The following is an 8,314-nucleotide window of genomic DNA, read 5'->3' on the forward strand; positions in this document are numbered from 1 at the left end:
ATGTTCAGTATGTTAGTTTATTTTGAAAGACCTGAATGTTTGAAATATAAGTTTACACAGTAGATAAGAGCCATTTATATATTTTAACCTTAAGTAATTTTAGTGTTAGAATCATATCTGGTACTATAGTGAAATATCTTCTAAATGAGTAAAATAATTTAAATGTTTTTATTCTTATTGTTGGACGATCTTCTTTTTCTAAGACATTTGTCATATACTGTACCCAGTATTCTCTGGAGGTTTCCCATCCAGGTACTGATCAGGCCCAACTCTGCTTAGCTTCCAAGGTCGGTCGAGTTTGAGCATAACCAGAGTGGAATGACAGTATATTTATAATGTCTCCTTTTCACCGCCATCCTCTTTGTCCCATATGACAATCTAATAGAGTTTTCCTTGTGCTGAATATATTCAAATCCATGACTGACATAAGTCCAGATGGTCCTGTTATTTGATCTGGTGTGGGATTGTAACCCCCCAAGGTGATGTTCTGAAAGTTTCTTCCCGTCAGGGTGTACTTGTAACCACTGTACCCGATATTCCTAGGATATCCCCCATCCAAGTACTAGTCGGGCCCAACTATGTAGAGTTAACAAAATATAGCTGGGCTTCTACACAGTGGTATAACAGTAGGTATTAATACATGCACTGATTTTTCTTCTTCTTGTCCAGGGCTTTTTAAGAATTAACTATTTCATAACTTTCATTGAAACCTAAAGGAGATAAAGTGTTCAATTCAAAGATCCAATACATTTCTCTCATAGATAATAAATTGCTCAAGTCTCCTCCTTTTTGGCCCAACGTGACATGTTCAATAGCTTTATACATGAGATCTTCTGGATTTGAATTGCGTTTAATAGAAAAAAATTTTGAAACAATGTGTCCTTCTACTTTATTCTTTATATTTCTGATGTGTTCTTGTATTCTTGTTTTCAAAGATATTTTTGTTTTTCCCACATATTTGCACCCACATGTGCATTCTAAAAGGTAAATCACTGACGTAGAGTTACAATTCATGAACTTTTTGATCTTATATTACTTAGTATTTTTGGAATCCTGAAACATTTTTCTTTGTGGATGATGGAATTTACAGATATTACAATGTCCGCATTTAAAGCTGGCTACACACTTTGGGATCATATTTTTGTTTGTATCAGTTGTTTTTAACATACTTGGAGCCAACAGATCTTTCAGATTATTTGATTTTCTGTAAACAATTTGGGGTTTGGTTTTTAATATGTCTTTTAGAACGGGATCCATCTGGAGGATGTGCCAATGTTTTTCCAAGGACTTCTTAATGGTTTTTTCTTGTCCATTGAACGTCATTATAAACGGTACAATCTCTTTTACCTGTTGGGCTTTGGGCTTAAATTCCAAAAGTAGTTTACAATCCAATTCTTTAGTTTTAATAACTGCTTCATTCAGCAGTTCTTCTGGGTAACCTTTTTTCTCTGAATCTCTCAGCATATAGTTCCATTTGTTTATTGCATGTCTCTACATTGCTGCAGTTTCTTTTAATCCTATGGAACCGAGAGTAGGGAATGTTCTGTTTCCATTTATTATGGTGACAACTTTTGAAATGCAGATAGCTGTTAGTGTCAACACCTTTTATACAGTTCTTTGTAATAATTGTATCATTCTCTCCCCCAGCCCTGGGGCACTCTTTACATGATGCATGTGGTCACAAGCAGCTATTAAGTATACATGCCTGAACTTTATATATGACATATGGATATTTATTTCTACTTGAAGATGATGCTGTTATAATGCTATTTTTCTACTAAAGACTTTTTTCCTTATTAAGGTGGTGTGCTGATCTCTTGATTGCGTTTGTTTGATATATATATAAAATAGAAAGGAAGGGGGTGCACTCACCAGTCTTCTAAAAGTATTTCTTTATTTAATCTTAATAAAAAAAGTTACAGCATTCAAAATTCCGATGTTTCGGTCCTTTGCGTGGACCTTTGTCAAGGTGCAATATCAAGTTATACATAGCACCGGTATATACCTATGTGCCTAATCAAGAGACTCCTCCCTCACTCATTAAGAACAATATATCCATTGGAAGCAGTGTAATGCAGCTAATCACATCCCTCAAAGGTATCAAGACATCATGCCACTAATGAGCGATATTAATAATATATAAACATTATCATCAAAGCCAACATAATTGACCTCCATTAACATGATCATGCTGCATATCCTGCTGGTGTGCGTGTCATCTCCCTCCACTTCCTGTCATATCGAACTCATGTTAGTGCGGTTGTCAAGACAACCACTGTAGGACTTCCTGCTCATCGGCTAACTAAGTCAATGGTGCATGTGCTGTCATAGCCACAGTGCGTGTCTGTACAAAACTTGGGTATCACAATTAGTCTTCTTAAGGTCCATCATTCCTCATATGTTAATCACTAAAATTGAAGATAGATGCTAAAACATTAACATATAATGTATACATGATATAATAAATACATAACATATATTGTATACATGATCTAATAAATACATAACATCTAATGAATAACATTGTCATGGCAACCACTATGTGTCTTATCACTCATTGGCCCGTGAGAATGATGACATACACGCCATACAAGAAATGTAACCGAGCAATCACAATTGTCATTAGCAACAGATAGAAGGTTGATCACAGTTTCTGCATTGAAACATCCAAAATACAGTTAGTAAAAATGTATATGTAGCCAACTTGAACTTAATAGTATAAGGGAGGAGTCCTATACTTAGGAATAAAGGCAACATAATAATATTGTCATATACAGAAGTGCCCAGCTAGTTTGTTGCTCCATAGACTTATGTATCACGCCACGCAAGGTGCACCACACACGCCATGAATCATGCCACACAGAAAGTTTAGTATGTAACGTAGCGTAATGCTGGAAAAAAGTCATCATGTGTAATATAACTTTTTGCCCACCAGGTGTCACTTTTCCTAAACTACATAGCGCATGCGTCTGATTTCCAATGCATGTTCTGTATCATCGCCCAATGATTGGCTGACAGAAGTGGTGATTCAGTACACTATACAGTATTTCAGTGTTTTCCACATGGAATCTGGAATGTATAATAAAGCGGTAGAACAATTTCTAATAAAGTTTGAAATCATTAAGCTCTGTATTATACACTGACTGTGCGGTTGAAATTGCACACTTGTGCCAATGTAAGTACTGTCGGCACTGTCCCAGACTTAGACATTGTAGTGATTTCATTACTTTACAAACTACAGAACTGTAGTAATGGGTGAAGCATGTGGCCTAGAGGTCTAATGCCTAGTCTTACCACTTCTCCCTTCTTCTTGTTCCGTGGGTTTGAGACCTTGAAAATGTTGTTTTTTTACTATTATTATTTTTTAAATCTTCACTTACAACATTCAGTATTCAATACAGTACATGTAGAGCGCATGCCCAGTGCTTCAGGAGTCAAACACAGCGAAAGTGGGATTTTGCTACATACTGTACCTTAGAGCGCAAACTTGCATCAATGTCGGTGCTGTCCCAGACTTGGACACTATAGTGATTTTTCATGACCACCTACTGGTAGTGGGCTCTGTTTGTATTATAAACTGACTGTGCATTTAAAACGCAAAATTGCATTATTTTCAATGTTGTACCAGCCTTGGACACTACAGGGATTTCTCATGAACAGTAACTGGTAGTGGGCTCTGTTTGAGAGAGAGGTCTATGCATTACAAACTGACTGTGCGTGTAAAGCACAAAATAGCATCAGTTTCGATGCTGTTCTAAACTTGGACACTATAGTGATTTTAAGTGTTCAGTAACTGGTAATGGGTTCTGTTTGAGAAAGTGGTCTCTGCATTACAAACTGACTGTGTGCTTGAACCACAAACTTGCATCAATGTCAGCACAGTTGGCACTGTGGTGGCTGTCAGCCAGCTCCGAAGGGTTAAAAATGGAATCTCTGGCACATGCCCAGTGGAGGGGTTACAATGACAATGGAATCTATGGCACATGCCCAGAGGAGCCAAGCCATGTGCCACATGTTGCTATGCCATGGCATATGGAAGATACCCAACTGCGCAAAACCAGGAGTCTGTATTACTATAGTACAGTATGCTGTTGAATCTTCACACTTGCACCACTCTGCGCTGTCCCAGAATTGTACACAATAGTCATTTCATGACTTCAGAAACTGCTACAGCAGTGGGCTCTGTTTGAGAGGGAAGTATCTGTATTACAAACTGACTGTGCATTTAAACCACAAAATTGAATCAATGTCAGCATAGGTGGCACTGTGGTGGCTGTTAGCCAGCTCTGAGGGGTTACAAATGGGATCTCTGGTGCATGTCCAGTGGAGGGGTTTCAATTAATTCCCAGTGGCACAATGTTATAGTCATACTTATGTACAATGCAGCGCTATACCTTGGCATACAGTATGGAAGATCATACAGTAGTGGGTCATGATTCACACACACTGAAAGTGGGGTCTCTGTATTACACACTGACTGTGTAATATGGGTTGTACAGACGTCTGCAATTTAGCAGTTTGATTTCTTACCACTACATTACAGACGCCTGAATACTTCATCATAGATGTCACATACTGTACTGTACTCATCAGATGCAATTCTTACTAGGAGAGGCTTGTGGGCAAGGGGTTAGGTGATCCACCTTGCTTACACTCCTCTGCTTCTGTTCACTACAGTAATGTAGTTCAGTATTGTTATCCAACCCTTACTAAACTCAATACATTATAATGTATACTGTATGTAGATGTGCCCAGCAACAGTACTGTAGATTGTTGCTCCATACAGTATGCCATATACAGTAGCACATTGCTAGTCGCGTGCTACGCTGTGGTGTTTTGAGTCTCATAGCACTGTTCATGCCCAGTTGTCTGTATTACTGTATATACTGTACTGACTGTGCACACTTGCGGTAATGTACTGTAAGATCTGTACTTTACAATACTGTCGGCACTGTCCCGGACTTAGACATTGTAGTGATTCCATGACTCTATGAACTACAGTAGAGACAGTGGTCTAGGGGGCTAATGCCTAGCCTCACTGCTTCTACAATTTTCTTGTCCCGTGGGTTAGAGAGATTTAAAATATATATAATTTTTTTTTATAAATCTTCACTAATACATTATCCACAAATTCTGGAATTTCTATGCTACATTACTTTATGACACTGCATGCTCAAGAAAGGGGTGTATGGTACACCAATACAGTACCCATGTACTGTACAGCACAAAGCTAGTCACGCTACAGTATAGCATTTTGCGTCTATTTCTACTGTGCATGCCCAGTGTGTCGGGATTCACACATTGTATCCCAGACTACAGTACTGTATAGTAATTTCATGACTTTAGAAATTAGTAGTGTATTAGGCTGTTTAAAAGTGGGGTCTCTATATTACTAACTGATTGTATGTTTAGAGCGCAAAATTGCGTCAAAGTCAGCGCTGTCCCAACCTTGGACACTATAGTAATTTCTCATGACCAGCGAACTGGTAGTGGGCTCTGTTTGAGAGAGAGCTCTCTGTATTGCAAACTGACTGTGCGTTTAAAGTACAAACTTGCGTCAATGTCAGCATGGTTGGCACTGTGGTGGCTGTCATCCAGCTCTAAGTGGTTACAAATGGGATTTTTGGTACATGCCCAGTGGAGGGGTTGCAATGGGATCTCTGGCGCATTCCCAGTGGTGCCGCGCCATAGCCATACCCATGTAGCGCTATTCCATGGCTTATGGAAGATCATACAGTAGTGGGTCATGATTCAAACACAGTGAAAGCAGGATCTCCATATTACACATGACTGTGTAATAATAATAATAATAATAATAATAATAATAAAAAAAGTGTACCCTTCCAGGTTTTGAACCCGGAAAAGGGTTGTACAAGCGCCTGTAATGTATTGGTTTGATTTGTCACCACTACAATACAGCCGCCTGCAATACCGAGGTTGCACCACTCTTTAGTGTGTTGTACGTCATTGTACAGTAGATGTCAAGATGGCCAATATTGTTTTATTAGTTGCAATGGGTTTTCTGGTGCATGCCCAGTGGAGCCAAGCCATAAACCAAGTAGCGCTATGCCATGGCATATGGAAGATCATCACTGCGCATGCTCAGTTGTCTGCATTCCTACAGTACAGTATGCTGTTGAATTTTCACCATTCTGCGCTGTCCCAGACTTACAGTACTTGTACACAATAGTAATTTCATGACTTCAGAAAGTGCTACAGTAGTGGGCTCTGTTTGGGAGGGAAGTCTCTGTATAACAAACTGACTGTGCATTAGAGCGCAAACTTAGGTCAATGTCGATGCTCTCCCAGACTTGGACACTTTAGTGATTTTATGAGTTCAGTAACTGGTAGTTGGCTCTGTTTGAGAGAGAGGTCTCTGCATTACAAATTGACTGTGTATTTAAACCGCAAAATTGCGTCAATGTCAGCACAGTTGGCACTGTGGTGGCTGTTAGCCAGCTCCGAGGGGTTACAGTACAAATGGGATCTCTGGTGCATGCACAGTGGAGGGGTTGCAATGCATTGCCAGTGGTGCTGCACCATAGCCATACCCTTGTAGCACTATGCCATGGTGTACAGTATTAAAAATCATACAGTAGCGGGTCACAATTCACACGCAGTGAAAGTGGGATCTCCGTATTACACACTGACTGTGTAATAATAATATAAAAAAATAAAAAATTGTAACCTTGACTGTGTAAAAATAATAATAATAATAATAATAATAATAATAATAATAATAAAAAAAAAGTGTAACCTTCCAGGTTTCGAACCCGGAACTGGGTTGTACAGACGTCTGATTTCTTACCTCTACACTACAGCTGCCTGATTACTTCATCGTACTGTAGATGTCACATAAAGTACAGTACAGGACAGATGCAATTCTTACTAGGAGAGACTTGTGGGCAAGGGGTTAGGTGATTTGCCTTGCTTATACTTCTCTCCTTCTGTTCGAGACCTTGATAATTTTTTTTATTTTATTTTTATTTTAAATGTTCACTATAGTACTGTAGTACAGTATTGTTATCCAACCCTTACAATACTCAATACAGTATACTGTATGTACTGTAGATGTGCCCAGCTACAGTACTGTAGTTTGTTGCTCCATATGCCATATAGCACAATGCTAGTCACACGCTACACTGTGGCGTATTGAGTCTCATAGCACTGCGCATGCCCAGTTGTCTGTATTATTGTAAGTACAATGTTGTCGGTACTGTCCCGGACTTAGACATTGTAGTGATTCCATGACTCTAGGAACTACAGTAGATGCAGTAGTCTGGGGGGCTAATGCCTAGCCCTACTGCATCTACCATTTTCTTGTTCTGCTGGTTCGAGACCTTTAAAATATATACTGTATAATTGATTTTTGTTTTAAATCTTCACTAGTACATTATCCACAAATTCTGGCATTTCTATGCCACAGTACTTTATGACAAAAAAGTGAAACCTTGACTGTGTAATAATAATAAAAAATAAAAAGTGTAACCTTCCAAGTTTCGAACCCGCAAAAGGGTCTGTAATGTATTGGTTTGATTATTTACCATTACACTACAGCCGCCTGCGATACCAAGGTTGCACCTGGCTTCAGTGTGTCCTACAATACTGTATGTCCAGGCCACTCGCATAGCTGTGGGTAACCACCCACAGCTATAGCGAGCGGCCAAAATGACCATCGCGACCATCAGGCTTGTGACGAGACCCTTGTGGTAGGGTCTCACTGGGAACACCTCCGTCTGGGCAGCCACACCCCCGACACACCCACCAAAGGGGGCGTGCTGTCAATAACCATCTAAGCACGTCCCCTTTGGTGTGAAACCCATAATGACGGCTTGGCCATCGTTATTCGGGTCTCGCACATGTGCACGATGGAGCCACCTTCTGTCGTGCGCATGCGCACTTGGGCAACATCGACCCGCTTGCGAGCGCTCAAGAGTGGTTCTCAATCAGGCCCAGAGTGAAAAATGATAAGAAAGTGATAAGGTGTCAACCAATCAGCTCCCAAGTGTCATCTCACAGGCTGTGTTTGAAAAATTACAGTTGGGAGCTGATTGGCTTGCACCTTATCACTTTTTTACCACTTCTCACTCTGTCTCCTAACACTGCTTAGTAAATAGACCCCTAAATTGAATACGGCCCTCAGCGTACTGTACTGTACTGTATTACTACTGTTAGTGTTGGGCAGCCGTGAAATCACTGGGACGGGCAACAGGGATGCTGTATATGACTGCGGGCGGCAACCCCATTGGCTGGCACACCTGGTGAGGGCAATCCTGGCCAATAGGAAGATACGCTCCTGCATCTGTGTGTTATT

General features: G+C 40.0%; 1 pseudogene; it reads right to left on the reverse strand.

Moving 5' to 3' along the window:
• Nucleotides 1-211: 211 nt before the first annotated feature.
• LOC148522208 (5S ribosomal RNA) lies at nt 212-330 on the reverse strand (annotated as a pseudogene).
• Nucleotides 331-8,314: the final 7,984 nt, after the last annotated feature.

The sequence above is a fragment of the Taudactylus pleione genome, unplaced genomic scaffold (genome assembly GCF_031769625.1).
Source record: "Taudactylus pleione unplaced genomic scaffold, aTauple2 ptg000151l, whole genome shotgun sequence".
In the NCBI taxonomy this organism is placed as follows: Eukaryota; Metazoa; Chordata; class Amphibia; order Anura; family Myobatrachidae; genus Taudactylus; species Taudactylus pleione.